We start from the raw sequence: 16,642 nt of genomic DNA on the forward strand, positions 1-16,642 counted from the left end.
GGAAGGAAGGAAGGAAGGAAGGAAGGAAGGAAGGAAGGAAGGAAGGAGGGAGGGAGGGAGGGAGGGAGGGAGGGAGGGAGGGAGGGAGGGAGGGACGAAGGAAGGTTCTATAGCTATAATAATCTAAACATGCTAGATTTTTTTAAAAGTTGTAAATATATGTTAAAGTGAATGAATATACATTCTGTATTATATATATGTAGATATCAAAAATCATATGTATAAAATTAACACACAGATATATAATACATAGAGTGAAAGATATTAGCAAAATAAGAGAAGAGGAAAAATATAGAAAGGGGCAAGAGATCCAAATCCTCAGCATTGATAAAGGGAAGTCAAAAGGCAATATCTAAATTGACATCAATAAAACACATTAAGCATACAATTCAAAAAATGGGAGTATATCTACGAAACAGGTAAAAAGTGTTAGGGAAAAGAATGGGGTAGGGGAGATGAGAGGAGACTGATTTTTCCGTTTAGTACTCATGGAATTGTTTAATCCACTACTTTAGTAAAAATAGAAATTAGTTTAAGAAATGAAAAGCTGCCATTTCTGCAAGTGGGTCCACTACCACAGGAAGGAAAAAGGTGCTAGACAACCTCCTGGTGTAGGATGGAGGGAGACCAGACGAAGAGGGAGCCCCCAGACACGTGCTCTGCTCTGGCTGGGAACTAGCACACTTTTAAATTCTGGCGACGTCCATCCGTGTTTCTAAACCACATAGTTGAAAGGTTTTAAAGAAGGTGGCTTTAGCAGATTAGTTGGAACTTTCCCTCTCTGGGATTAAAACAGAAGAAGTAAAAGTCGTATTTTCACAACTAGAGCAACACTAGAGCCCTGTTTTCATTCCACCCAACAGTTTGTGACATGAAAATAAACAATATGGAAAGGAGGTGTTTCTATATTTTTCCCGAGTCTCTTGAGATGAAGTTGGGCAAAGGGTATGCAGCCAAACTGTTTTCACACCATGCCTCAACTGAGTCTCACACTTCTTTGCATTTAGAGGGGATTTTCATCACTGCCTGGTTTCAGAATTGACTAGGTAAAAACTGCAAGCTGATAGCTCAGCTCAGCCATCATTACCATGTGTGGCCTGAACCAAGAGTTGGTGGTGTCTGGAAGAGTTGATCACATGTATTTAAAGTTGCCGCGGGGCCCCTTTCCAGTTTGGCCCAAAATAAACTACTTCATTGGTCATCACAAATTATAATCTTAACCAGTGATAGATTCACCTAAAACACCAAAATATATATTCAAAACAATTCCCCTAAGAAACAGGAATTATTTTTTAAGGAGTTTAAAGTATAAACATGCACAGGGTGAGAAAATTCACATAAAAAGGAGAATGGTATAAAATAGTGGCTAGACAGCAATGCCTGATGCAGTTTCTCCCAGATTCCCACTAAAAATACCAGTAAAAACTAGAAGTAAAAACTTAAAGCCTGCATACACTACAAATTGACACAGTCCTAGAACCTTCAGGGATTTCCATCAATTATTAGGCCATGAAAGTGAAATTTAAAAACATAAACTGAGGCACACAAATGGGTTTTTGCCTGAAAGAGCAAACTTGAAATAAAATAGTGGCAACGATCTATTTCTGTCCCTAAGTTCTAAACATAAAAAAGTACAAGTCAGCCCACCTTCTGTTGCAGTGATTCTCAACAGGGGACGATTTTGACACCAACCCCCAACCCCAGGAAACATTTAACAATTTCTGGAGATATTTTGGCTGTCACAACTCGAGGAGAGGGGGTGCTACTGGCATCTAATGAACAGAGGCCAAGGATGCTGCTAAATGTTCTACAATGCACAGGACAGCTCCCCACAACAAAGAATTATTCAGACCAAAATTTCAGTAATGCAGAGGATGAGAAAAACTGCCGTACTCCATGGAAGATGTATTTTAAGGCAGTAAGAACGTCTGTTTCTCATCATACTGAACGTATTAATCTCTTACTCTTGTTAACACACACATACAAACACACACACAGAAACAACTTAATACATCTTAATACATTATGTTTGAAGGCCCTCATATTTATCCAAAAGGACTTTTAAAAATCAACAAGTATTCAGACAGGAGAAAAAGTAAAAGAAGAAACCAGGTAACCAATGAAAGACTAGCCTCCCATCATCTCACAAGGGCAAGAACAGAACACATTGGACAATATTGAGTTTTGCAGAAGGTGATTGTGGCCAGACATTTTATACTTAACCAATATACTGTCTAAATGTGGAGCAACAAACACACTTCAAGACACACATGAACTCTAAAATTACAACACATATCATTTTAGAAAAAACATGATACTTGAAAACACACTCCACCCTGTTGAGTAATGAATCCAAATGAAAAATTTGAGAATGAGGAAGCTGGAGGTGAGTGATAAAACCCATTTAAATGCAAAGTTCTTTATATTATTGTTGTAAATAATGAGAATGAGAGAAAATAAATAATACAAGTAATAAGAAAGGGGATACAACAACAGACAGTGTTGTCTTGTGTTTAAAATTCTTTCTATATAGCTCCGTGCTCATGAATTGAAAAATCCCAGCAAATTGAATATTTTTTCTGGAAAATGTAAATTATCAAATTGTGACACAAGAACAAATAAAAACTTAAGAGGTTAATTATGAGGAGAGAATTTTTCCAAACTACCAAAGTTTACATCTGAGAAAGATTCCAAGACCGAGTAGTTTTACAAGTGGGTTTCTTCAAACTTCTAAGAAACATAATTCCATGCTATATTAACTGCCTCATGAATTAAAAAATATAAAATTCTGTCTAGTTCATTTTATGAAGTTAGTAAAAATCTTATACCAAAATGTGGCAATGTAACTAAAAAAAGAGAGAGAGAGAAATTTACATCTTAATACAGATGTGAGCATTAAACAAGAGCACTGTAAAACAAACACAGCAGGCCAGGCGCGGTAGCTCATGCCTGTAATCCCAGCACTTTGGAAGGATGAGGCGGGCGGATCACAAGGTCAGGAGATTGAGACCATCCTGGCTAACACGGTGAAACCCCATCAATACAAAACATTAGCTGGGCATGGTGGCGGGCACCTGTAGTCCCAGCTACTTGGGAGGCTGAGGCAGGAGAATGGCGTGAACCCGGGAGGCGGAGCTTGCAGTGAGCCAAGATGGTGCCGCTGCACTCCAGCCTGGGCGACGGAGCGAGACTCTGTCTCAAACAAACAAACAAACAAAAAACAAACACAACATTCAGCATGACTAAGGTTGATCCTAAAATCGAAAATAAGTTTCATATGTTTTCGTTAATTGTAATCAAAATTTCACGTCGGTCAACAAGGAAAACAATACGCTTATTTCCAAACACATATATTCTTCTTTACTATTCTTTCTAGTTAATATGTGTTATTTCCTTCCTAATATTCTACTTTAAACCTACACAATTTTTACTGATGAAACAAGGAAAGGCAGTCCCATTAAAATTAGAGAGAAATAAGCTTATTCCCTTCACTGATGCTTTACACTTTTCAAAGATCAGGCCAGGGCGATAAGAAATGACACAGAAATTAGAGATGTAACTATTAAAAAGGAAGAAAAAAAAATCATTGCTTCATACAGTATGATTAGAGACACAGAAATTGCAAAGGAAACAACTGGAAGATATCTTAAAATTAGAAAAGAGTGTTGAGAAAAGTAAACCGGCAGCGGGGGCGGTGGGGGGCGGGGCAGAGATAGATTTCTTTAATACTAGAAATAACCAGTTTTAAAAATCCATTCACAATAGCAATAAAAAAAAAAAAAAAAAAAGCAATCAAGACATCGAGAAGGCCCTAAATTGTGGCACAGAAATAGAAAAAATTAAAAACATAATATATAAAATAAGATTTGACAATATGAAAGATATGTTACCAGATGGGAGACTGAATACAATCAATTCCCAAATTAATGTATTATTTTAAAAACACAACCAATAAAATTACTGGCAGCTATTTACTGGTGGGGAAAATGCATGGCTAAAAAGAAGAGAGATAGATGTGATAAAATAATTCTAAGATCTTCTGGTAAAATGAATAGGCAAAGGAATTAAGACTGTAAAAAGAACAGAAGAGGTGACTTGTGTAACCAGGCTGTAGCTTAGTTTACAACTGTTACAATTAGAAAATACAGCACTGGTATAATCATAGATAAACAAGGCACTGTAACAGACAGGCCTTGAAATAAACCCAAGTACATTTAAGAACTTAATAAATTATGAAGGAAGCAGTAAAGTACCAGCAAATGGGGTAGAAATGCACTAGGACAATTGACTATTGGGAAAAAAAATTAAATTAGACTCTCACCCTATTACTATTTACGAAAATACATTCCAGGTAGATTGAAGAATTAATGTAAAAACTAAAGTCACTTACAACAAGACTATATCCATATATTACCTTGAGATTTAATTATTTTAATGTTTTAACAAAGCAATTTAAAAAAAATTAGCAGAAAATATAGTTGTAAATTTAACTGGAGGACACCTAACCTCTGAGAAGAGGAGGGGTAGATCACAAAGGGAAAGCTTGAAACATTCAATACATAAAAATTTAAAACTGCTGTTATTAAAATCCTAAGAAAGTCTAATGGCAAATTGAGGTATTGAGACATGCTACAAACTTGAAAACATTTTGCTAGGCAAAAGAAGCCAATTATAAAAGGCCATATAGCACATGATTCCATTTATGTGAAATGTCCACAATAGGCAAATCCATTGAGACGGGAAGTGGATTGATGGATGCCTAGGGCTGGGGAAGGAGGAGTTGAAGTGAAATGGGGAGGGGCTGCTACTGGGCAAGGGTTTCCTTTTGGGAAGATGAAACTGTTCTAAAATTGATTGTGGTGATGGTTGCACAACTCTATGAATATACTAAAAACCACTGGATTGTACACTTTAATTGGGGGAACTGTATGGTATGTGAATTATAGCTCAACACAGCTATTATTAAAAATTTAATGGAAATAACCAATGGGAAGAAATATTGTAACATGTTTGGGGAAATAGTAATAAACTTGACATATAAGGAACACTTAAAATAATAAGTAAAACACTGACACACCATTGGAAAACTGGGAAAAAAATCAATGAACAGATAAATTAATGAACACCATTTGCTGTACAAAGTTAGCAGAGGTTTGAGAAGCAGTAATGCTCAATGCGGATGAAGGTGCTGGGACAAGGGCATTCTCAGCTGTTGAGGCAAAGCCTGCATCTGGAGACCAGGAGCTTGGTGGTAGGTATTCAGACTCATTGCCAAGTACACAGCCTTTGATTCCAGTTCTAGGAGCCTATTCTAAAGAAATAAGCACGAAAGTGCCTATGGATTTACGAATGAAGTTGTTCACTGCATTATTATTTGTGGATATTGTTAATATTCACAAATTAGAAATAACTTAAATGCTCAAAAAGGAGGAGATGGTTAAATAAATTATGGATCAGCCACAAGATTGAATATTATGAAGCCATTAAAAATAATGTTTTCCAATAAATTTAATGATAGGGAAAATGATCACAATATAATGTTCAATGGACGAAGGATATAAAAATGCTTACAATGTGATCCCATACACACACAATGCTAAAATAAAATATAACAAAGGGCCGGTAGAAACTAACCAGATGGTGTCATTCTGAGTGATTCTCATTTTTTCTTTGTATCTCCCACATCTTCCATGTTTCTACGATAGGCATATTTTATTTCTGTGATTAGAAAAGAAAATGCCGTTTTTCTGAAATATTCATCTACAGGCAAGTCTTTGGACAGAAGAGATGAATAACTGCATTGCTATTCCTTTAAAGGCTTGTGTCTGCTTTGCATACACGTGACTCCCCTTTGGCCTCCCGAGTCCTGGGGTGGAAGCCGTTTTAAAGCCCCACGTGCTTGACCAGCCTAAAGGACTCCAGGTACATGTTCCATTCTTATCCCTGGGGGATAAGAGTGCCTCATGATGGGATTTCAGGCCTTTGGAAGAGGTAGGAAAGACTCTTGCTCAGCCAACAAGCCTACTGCTGTGGGGGCAGCCACCTCCTGTGCTGGCGCTAAAGACTTGGGGTCTGAGGTGTGGGGTGTGGGGCCTCCAGGTATTGTGGAGTAGGGCACGCAGAGCTCCCTTGGGTGGCTGTGATGGTTAAATCCCTGGTAGGAAACGCCACTGAACACGTAGTGCTCACAGACAGACTTCCCTGATGCTCCCTCTGTCCCCTGTCCTCTCTGCCTCAGGCCTCTCCAGGGCACAGCCTCAGCTCAGAATTCCTATCTCAGTCCCTATCAGCTGGCGAGGCTCATTCCTGTTCAGCATTGAGGAGTAAATGAGACCATCACACAAAGCCCATGTGCAATCCCTGTCACATCGTAGTCACTGAAAACATGTTAGTAAATTGGTCTGCGGAGGAAATGAGGCCGGCATTCACTCAGCAGCCACAATGCTAGGCTACGTGCCCCCAAGAAGAATGAGACGCTGTTTGTGTCCTGCGAGGCCCACAGATGGGTCTGTCATAGGAAGAGGTGGGTGGATTGTGGTCGCTGGTGTAAGCAGAGGTTTCAAGAATCTGCTAAATTTGTTCAAAAGTATCTGCTAAATTTGTTCAAAAGAATCTACTAAATATGTTCACAACAAAGGTTGCTGGGAAGCTGTAGGGATCTGGGAAGATTTCATGGAGGAGATCGGTGGGTGCTTTAAGGAGGAGTGGGATTGCAGTGGGCTGAGGAAGGGAGGAAGGTGACATCTGAGCTGGTCTTTGAAGAAAGGGAGGGCAGTGTTGGGGAGAAAGGCCATTATAGAATGAAGTGACAGCGTCAGCAAATTCCTGGAGGTGGGAGGAACATCAGATGGGCTGTGTAGACTTAGGAAGCCGCCAGGAAGTCAGATCTTAGTAGCCAAAAGGCCTTGTTAGCCACTTGTCAGCACATTATCTCAAAGTACCTCTGCTCAATGGGTCTAAGTCGGTCAGAACATGGGGAAGATGGGATGATCGCTGGGCCTGCTTGGAAGTACAAGCACCCCTCATTTTGGGGGCTTCACATCGACCTTCTGGAGAAGATGTTTTTCCCCTTTACATCAAAGACCTGTCCACATTTTGAGGCCCAGGTTAAACACTATCTCCTACCTGACTGCTTCTCCTACCTCTTCTGCCCTCACTGGAGCTCTCATCATGCCCCACCTCACAGCCCAGGCACGGTGCATGTGCCTGCCTCCCCAGCCACAACAGCAGCTGCAGTGAAAGGTCACAGTGGGACAACCTCAATGTCTCTGAATGTATAACGGCCCCATCATTAATTCAACAAACACAGACTGAGTGACCACAGCAGTCCAGGCTCTGCATGGACGCTTGGGCATGCCCCAGTGAAAAGACACAGTCCTTGACCCCAACATACTCAGCCTCTAAGTAATGAGACAAAGGAAAAAGACAAGCCCAGTGCCACCAGGTGCTTGGGCGACAGGAGCCTGTCAAGACTCCCAAGTACTGAACACAGGGATGGCCAGTCCCACAGAGAGGGAAGCATAGGAGCCAGCATAGAAAAGGAGTGAACAGAAGCTCCACCAACCATGACTGGGAGGGCCTACCCCAGTCCCCCAGCCCCAAGCCCAGCAGAAGAGCTGTGGGAGCTACGGGAAGCAGGTGCCGGGACACCAGAGCCACACCCATGGTCCGATACCCCTGCCTACTCCACCTCACAGGCACCTGAATTTAAGATTCATTGGAGGGCTCCAGCTGCCAGTGAAATAATGATTTATTCTCTCTCATTCACACATGCACACTATTTGCAATCCTTTGTTCTCAGTTTCCTACACATTTAATTACGTTAGGATAAATCCGATTTCCCCTCTTGGAAAATCTCTCTTTTGTTTTCTTTTAATTTCCCTTTCTTTCACGTTACATTTGACAAAGTCGGGAGAGGCAAACAAGACAGATGAGCAGGGAGGGTGGGAGATGCAGGAGCGCCAGCCTGACAGTGAAGGCAGTGCTTGGTGACGCAGACCCTGCCCTTGCACACAGAGCTGTGAATTAGGAGAAGTGCCCTGTACTTACATTTAATTCAATCACAAATACTTATTCACATAAGCATCACGTATTTTCATTCTGGGAGGGTAAGGACTAAATTTGAACAATATGTCCCCAGCCTGCCTAAGGAAGAAGTCCTCCGGTTCTGCCTCCTTCTTCCCTTCAAGCTTCAGGGATGCCTGCAGAGGAGGGAAGGGAGCTGTCTGGGGTGAGCTACAGCCCATATAAGCAGGAGAACACTGGGAATCTCTGCAGTGGGCAAACATTCCTGGCCAGAGTCCTGAGAAAGGAGCCTGATGGGATCTTTTAAGGAAAAGACATCACATGGCTGGGATGGAAGCAATGCTACATCAGTGAAATTTTTATTTTGATCATGAAAGAAGGAAAAAAACCTATTAATTTTCCCAGGCAAGAGGAAGGAACTGGTGCCCCAGGAGGGAGGGTGCTGCCATGTAGGGGAGCCTGGGCTCACCTGGCCTGCCAGGCCCTGGCCAGGGTGGGTCTTCAGGCCTGATTCTGCCTATGACTGATGCACTGAGTGGCCATGGGAGAGGCAACCGACATTTCTCGCCCTCAGCCCCTCAAAGTCCGCTCTTCCACACTGGCTGTACTGCAACCAGCTCTGTGCACACATTGTCCAGAGTGGTCGTAGTTGTAGTTATTAGAATTATTGTTTCACTTAGGTTGGATCACTTGTTCCCCTCCTCCAATCTCTCCAACAGCTTCCTTCCCACTTACAGAGGGAATAAACTTCAGCCCAAGCTTGTTTCTCTGCAAAGAGTATATTATTGGCAAATGGTGAATCAGGAGAAAATCTGAAACCATCAATCCCACTGACCCAGATCCTAGGTGAAACCACATACCCCTATCATTTCATATGCTATTATCGCATATCTGCATTTTATTGGAAAACAGAGGTTGTTGCTGGAAGTACTTTAAGGTGACCCAAACCTTGCTTCTCCAGTATTCTCTCAAACTATGACATCAAAGTAGACATGGAAGCTGATCACTTCAGAATGAAGGCCCTTCGGTCTCCACAATCGTCCCCACCTTTACCCATTTATGATTGCACCAACCAGGAGGGCCAGCTTTCTCCACTTGTCAGGAAGGAAAGTTGAGAGCAACGTCTATGCTGCTGTCAGTAGCTCCTGGCTACTTCCCAGACCTCATCTCAGCCACTCTCCTCCTGGCACTGTGCTACTTCCAGCCCATGGTCCTATCTGGTCCTTGACACTGCCAAGATCTTCCCACCTCGGGGCCTTTGTCCTGTCTGGGTCCTCTGCCTGGTATGCCTTTCCCACTTCTCTGTGTGCAGTTGGCTCCTCGTTTTTCTGGCCTTAGTTCAGGTGTCACCTCTTCAGAGAGGCCTTCCCAGACTATCCAGCTAAAGCAGTCCCAGTCACAGACACTCTCCCATCTTTATTTAAAACCTCCCCGGCCATTTTCAAGTTCACCCAGGTTAAAAGATCAGCACTTTCTGGATCTGTGCCACCTTTTCATAATCAGCAGATCTCTGTCTGCTCTCAGGGACATGCAAAAAGCCACTTGGTCATTGGTAAGCAGCCAAGGAGTCTGAGGCTCCCAGTGACCTAGATGCCCAGTGACATTAGGAATGGCAAAACAAGCTGGGCACGGTGGCTCACGCCTGTAATCCCAGCACTTTGGGAGGCAGAGGTGGGCAGATCACCTGAGGTCAGGAGTTGGAGACAAGCCTGGTCAACATGGTGAAACCCCATCTCTACTAAGAATACTAAAAATTAGTTGGGTGTGGTGGCATGTGACTGTAATCCCAGCTACTTGGGAGGCTGAGGCAGGAGAATCGCTTGAACCCAGGAGGTGGAGGTTGTAGTGAGCCAAGATCATGCCACTGCACTCCAGTCTGGGCAACAGAGCAAAACTCCATCTAAACAAAACAAAACACAAAACAAAACAGAACAAAAAGAAAAACAGGCACTGGACAACTGGACAGCACTGAGAAAAGCACTGACACTGGGAGATGAAAGCGGCAGTCTGGACCACAGAAGGATATGGTCAGACTCCATAAGCAAAAGGCAAGAGGGCAGTTGCTAGAATGGTCATGCACAGGGGAAGTCAGGACCAAAGGTGGATGTGAGGTCCTGTGAGGCTGGGGTGCCATACATGGGAATCTCTAACACACCCCCCTCCCCTCCACACACACTTGCAGCCCAGGGTCCTTTTGCTCCTAAAGGCAGGGGGTTAATCTGTGATTGGCTGTGACCAGAAATTCTCTCCCTCTCGAGGTCTATTAAATAAGAAGAAAGGAAAGGAAAACCAGAAAGCAAAAACTGGAAGAAACAACTGTAACAACTCATAAAGAGAGGGTGATTTATGCCTGCATGAAAGCCAGCTCCAGGTGGGCCATCACTGTGGAACGCCAGGGCCTTGCTCTGTGTGACTCCACTAAGGCCTGCAGGGAACCTGCTTCGTGAATGATACATGCTCTCATCAGGCAAGGCAGGCTTCAAAATGTGATCCATTTGGAAGAGTGACCTGGAAGCTGGGCAGGCATGTCTCCTCCACTGGTCTGCAGCCCCACAAGGACACGTTTTCCCAATGTTTAGCACAGCCACCAGTACATACTCAATAGCCAATTTGCTGCATTAACATTAAACATTTATCAGTCTACTCAATATGTATGGTCTTCCTGCTAAAAGGAGTCTTCCCCTACTAAATAGATACCTGGATAACTCAAAGCTCAGCGCCACTCTTGTATCAGTTAGGATTTCTGACTGTAAGCAACAGAAATGAACCGTGAGTAAAAGAAACAGAAAAGGAAGGCTCCCTTTTGGGAAACTTTGAAGCAGTTCTCAGAATCAAGTCAGGCTGGGCCACAGAGCCTGGGCCATACCACAGTGATTGAGTGACCTGGCTGGACATTCTGGATGGCGCTTCTGCCCCTGCCTACCCTCCAAACACTTGATGCAGATGCAGATGTCTCAGTTCTCCCTGAATCTTCAAGTCCCTCCATTAACAATCAAAGCCTGAGTCAGGAGCATGGAGGTAGCTGGTTTGAGATCAGATGCCCACACCCTAGCTCCCAGAAGTAGAAGGGAAGACCACCTGGGTCCTTTGGATTTCCTGGCACTCTCACAGGACAGACCTCCCCTTCTCATTAGCCCACCTCCACCTTTCCCACCCCAAGAATCCCAGCCCCCTTGGCTCCTGACTCAAGCAGGAATGAACATTTGGATTCTGGGTAGTGTTTCCACCACCGCCATTAGACATAGGGCCATCACAGCATAGAATCTCATCTTCAACCTTCAGAATCACTTTTTCCATCAGGCCTTTTTAAAGTACCTGAATTTAAGCAGAAATAAACTCTCTTGCTTGATGTGCAATTGAGTCAGTCGTATATTCAAGTGTTTACAATGTGCTAAAATCCACAGCCAAGAGGAAATACTGTTGCAGTTGTAACTTGAGCCTCTGGTTACCAAGGGAGGTTGTGGACATTCTCTTTGGGAACGTATTTGGAAAGAAAATTAGCCCCCTTATAGAGCTAAGTTGTTCCAAGCTGGGCAGGCTGGGTGTGGGGGAAGTAGTGGTTGCAATATGGACTATAAACCACTGAAAGTGGTCGCCTTTCCTAAGGCAACTTGGCCCCAGGATTCTCAACCCAATGGTTGATGCCTCCTTTTCTGTCTGTCTGTTCTCACCCTAAGATTGTCTGTCTAAATCACCCACTAGCTCTCCCAGATGTGTCTTCCGACATATGGATTCCTCACTATGTGGTGGTGATACAGCAGGTCAGGCTGCTACCTCCCAGAGTTTGCAATCTGCTCATTTCCCGCTCCCCCTGACAGGCAGGCACTGATTCTACAGCTGTCCTGATGAGAGGTGTGAGCACTGCAGAGTTGGCACTGCAGGGGTAGGCCACACAATGATGGTGCAGGGGCAAACCTCTGCTACTCACTCAATCCCTAGATTGCTGTTACTAAGGTCCTGAGAGGGTGGGACTGTTGTCATCTTTCACATTGGGGGTATAGACAAGGTAGGCGAGCGATTGCATTCCTGTGCTGTCAGTTTTCCTTCTGACAAACGGAAATGACTCCCCATCCTTTTTGGCCCATTCAGAAGTAGTGTAAAGGTGGGGATGATTTTGGAGGTTGAAAGGCTTTCATTCTGAAATCATGAGGTGCCACATCTATTGTGATGTCTCAGCTTGAAAATGTACTGGAAAAGGCAGATTTTGGTCACCTTGAAATACTTCTAGCAAAGTCCCTGGTTTTCAATAAAATATGGACATGCAAATGTATTATAGAAATGCTGGGTGTATGTGGCTTTTACTCAAGGATCTGGATCAGTGAGTTCAGTGGAGTGAGAGTTTCTGCGAGTTCACCATTTGCCAATAAAATGGCCTTTACAGAGAATAAGCTGAGAAGCTTGAGCTGATGTTCATTCCCCCTCTGAGGGAGTTGGCTTGGGATCCTCATAGGCCTGACCTCCTACAGCTGCAGGAGACAGGGCAGTGGGGACAGAGAGCCAGGCACCTCCTGGAATGTGTCCCTCTATTAGCCATGTTAATTGGCGAAACAAGAGAAGAAATGTGACAACTAAATCCAACAAATTTGAACCACAATCTGGCCTTGGCCAAGACAGAAAAGTAGGGGAAAATGAAGTTTTTCTGAAGCTCTCTATGTCCTCTGTCATGTCTCTAGGTAGATGTATAAATGAAGGGTATTTTTCTTGTTTTAATAAGCGACACACCTTCATGAACATTCCAGAACAAGGCAACTGATGGAGGATATTCTAAGTGTGTGTGTACAAGCCAGCCATGAGTGAGCGGCTGCTTCACGGACTGCCACCATGTGCTATTCCAGGAAGTCAGCCTTGAGGACTGGCCGTGCTTACTGAGCACACACCAGCCCACTGCCACATGGCAGCCAAATGCACACCAAGCACAAACCAAGCTGCTATGTTGATGCCTTGGGAGCAAAGAGTGCCCCGGTGTAGTGCTCAGCTGAGCGCTACTCTGTCCTGGAGCAGCAACAGTCCTGATTGCCCAGTCATTGCTTGGTGGTCCTGAATTTATACATTGTATTATTCAGAGATGATTGATTCCTTCTGGACAAGGCACCTTCAGTTTGAATCACTGCCACCAGATCAAGTGGTCCCTCATTAAGTATATAGAAGACTCTGGTGGACTCTCCCTGGCATGGAATAGCTAAAAGGAAAGAATATGAAAATCAAGTTAGTTAGTATTGCTTTATTCACTAAAAAGAAATCTGGACTGCATTGTCCGGATACAGTTTTTCCATACCCTGTTCTCTTGACATCCTTCAAAACAGGGGATAGGAAAAAAGAGAAGAAAAATCAGTCTTCAAGAAAACAAAGAAACGGTGGCATTACAAACCACCTAGTAGAAAATGCAGTGGAATTTGGAAGAACAATGAAAGCAGACTCACACCTCCTCAGAGTTTGGCCAAGATTTGGGTTTCTCTAAAGGCAAATGTTGCATCCTAAGAGGCCCTGCAGTAATAAGAGAGCCACATAATGCAGGGGAAGTTTGGGGACCTGTGGGATAGCTCAGAAGGTGTTCTTTCTGTTTCTGTTTCCCCCACTCCCATCTTCGCTGCCTCCTGGCTGAAAGAAACTTCCAGAAAAGAGTGTGAAGGAGGCAGAGCAGCAGCCTCAGCAGCCATGACCCCCAGCACCCTCAGCAGAAGGCACACTCCTGGGCGTCCCACGACATGAGCTTCATTTGTACTCTGGAGAGGAGAACACCAACAAATATAACAGAAAACTATTCAAAGACACACAGAAGAAAGGCTTCTTGAATTAAAGTCTTGGAACTGCCATTTGAAAAAGTCAAAATACATCCTAAGGTAAAATCAAGACACATCCTGGTGAAATTACTAAATCTCCAGGATAAAGAAGGAATCCTCTGGATATCCAGGTAGAAAAAATCAAATGACCTAAAAGAAGTAAAAATGAGGCCTGCCCTAAACTGACCACAGCAATGTCACGTTCAGCTGACCACATTCAATGTCAGAAGACACTGAATTAACGTCCATGAATCCTGAGCAAAGGAATTTATGTGGCCCATGCATATAAACCAGGCAGGTTGCCCCCACAACCCCTTGTACACGAATAGACAAGAAAATTCAAGCATTCTCAAAACTTCAGGGAACAGAGCACCAATGAGCTATGGAGGGTGGGAGGTGGGTGGTGAACGACCTGAAAATGGAATCGGGGAATCTGGTTAAACAAAAAGTAACATAAACCAAAAATGTTAGAACTTGTCTATCCAAGTGTGGCTCTTGCGGCCACAGTACTGACATCATGGAGATTGGGGGCAGGCATTAGAAATACAGACCCTCGGCCGGGCGCAGTGGTTGTCTGTAATCCCAGCACTTTGGGAGGGCAAGGTGGGTGGATCACAAGGTCAGAAGTTCACCTGGCCAAGATGGTGAAACCCCATCTCTACTAAAAATACAAAAATTACCCGGGCGTGGTCCCAGCTACCTGGGAGGCTGAGGCAGGAGATTCACTTGAACCCAGGAGTCAGAGGTTGCAGTGAGCCAAGATCGTGCCATTGCACTGCAGCCTGGGTGACAAGAGTGAAACACCGTGTAAAAAAAAAAAAAAACAAACAGACCCTCAGGGCCCACCTCAGGCTCACTGCACCAGAATTCTTATTCTAACAAAATACCCAAGCACTTAGTATACTCTTTAAACCTTAAGAACCACTTTTCTAGGACAAAGAAACCATAGTAGAAGAACAGGCAATGGCAGTCTGTGCATTATGGCAGAGAACAGAATGTAACAGCTACACACCTCATCAATGTAAAAGTGGTAACATAAGAAATCCAGAGTAGGGGAATGAGGGAAGGAGAGGAAGTAGGAAATCAAGAGATACTGTGAAATTTTTAAAATGTGAATAAATCTCATCTTCACTCTGCCCAAAAAACTTTACAGAAATTGAAATAACTTCTAATGAAGAAAAACATTTTTGAACTTCAGCAATTTTTGCCATTTCATTTTGATTTTTCAATCCATTAAATTCAAATCAAACATATTGCTTTTAATTTTAAAAAAGATATACAGTAAGTTTCTATTTTTATAAATGTGTTTGAATTTACCTAATTAGCTATCATTCTATCAGAGAGATAGCTGTGCACCAAATGTTAATGATTTCCTCTGGATGGTGGAATTTAAAGTAATTGTTTCTTTGTCATTTTAAAATTCATACTTTTGTATATTACTTGATTTAAAAAGCAAATAATAGCATATACTATTTTCACACAAAAATTTCTTTAAAAATGTAATCAGAAATGTTTTTATTTTAAATAACAGAACAGATTTAAATAATGCTCTAAGCAGTACTTAGACTCTGTAAAAAAGGAAAAGGTAATTAAAATTAGGTTAAAAGAAGCCAAACTGGGTGATAAGCTGCCTAAAACCTGATCTGCTCCCCATCACTAAACACTGCTTCTTCATTAGGATGTTAGAAAACCTTAGCAATACCTTCTGTTAGGAAACTTCTCAGGTAGTTGCAAACCCTCTGTCTCTCCCGGGCCTGGGGACCCTCAAGCTCAGTGCCTGCAGCTTTGGCAGTGGGAGAAGCTTGGTATTTTCTGCCCCTACTTGGGCTCACCAAGGCCTGCCTTTCTTTCTCTGTCCTTTTCTGCTTTCTGCATCTCAAAGACACGGGATATATCATATCCAGATACAGGAAAGCCCGCAAACTATAGTAGCTGAGCTGCGCAATAAGACACCCAGGCCCTTTAATATATGACTTTCTGAGCCATACCCCAGACCAGTGGTTCTTAAATTTTGATGGTTATCAGAATCACCAGAGAACGTTAGTAAAAATATTAAAGCCCAGGCCCTGTCCTCCTCATGGCTCTGGGGCCTGTCGTCTTCAGCTGCTGTCAGGTGAGTCAGAGGGAACTGAATCCAACTCTGGAGATGGGCCAGGGCATCAGAGGGCCTCAAACCTTTCCTGGTGGCTTTCATTGCAGCCAGAGTTGCAAATCCCTACCCTCACATCTGCTCCTGGATCCGTATTCCTCCCAGTCAGACAAGGAGGGATGGGGGTTTATGCTGTTCCTCTTCTTCCAGGCCGCCCATGGCCCCGGGACTCTGTTGAGCTTTTCAAGGCCATAGAGTGAAATGCTTAAGAACACACTCTGTAGCCAGCCTGTTTAGGTTCAAACCCCAGTGGCATGACTCAGGGAAACTATTTAACCTTCCTCTGTGCTTCAGTGTCCTCATCTGTAAAATGGGGATAATAATGATATTTGCCTTATAAGAGTGCTTGGGAATTAAATGAGTTCACATTGTAAGTGTGCACAGGGCACATAGTAAGCACTATGTATATGTTTGTTATGACTATTCCCTAATTCTACCTACGTGTCTGAGTGGAACCAGCCTCCTCTCTTCTTTCAGTTCCATGTATCAAGCTGATGCTTTGCCCTGCGTGCCCCCATCTAGTTCACCAGCTAGTTCTTCCTTGGTAGTTAGAGCTCAGGCAGCAATGGTAGCTTTCTAGTTTTGTCCCCTGCCTCCTCCCACAATCCCGGTCGTCCTGATTTCAGCAGAGCATTTGAGCCTGCCCTCATGATTTTGTCATGGACATGAAGGCTGGCTGGGGCCTCGG

The 16,642-nt window shown here is 43.3% G+C and overlaps 1 protein-coding gene across 1 annotated transcript in view; it reads right to left on the minus strand.

Annotated features, from left to right (window-relative positions):
• The window catches only part of EPHB1 (EPH receptor B1), a 444,507-nt gene that overhangs the window by 219,554 nt on the left and 208,311 nt on the right, over positions 1 to 16,642 (minus strand). The gene's annotated exons all lie outside the window — the stretch shown is intronic.

The sequence above is a fragment of the Theropithecus gelada genome, chromosome 2 (genome assembly GCF_003255815.1).
Source record: "Theropithecus gelada isolate Dixy chromosome 2, Tgel_1.0, whole genome shotgun sequence".
Taxonomy (NCBI): domain Eukaryota; kingdom Metazoa; phylum Chordata; class Mammalia; order Primates; family Cercopithecidae; genus Theropithecus; species Theropithecus gelada.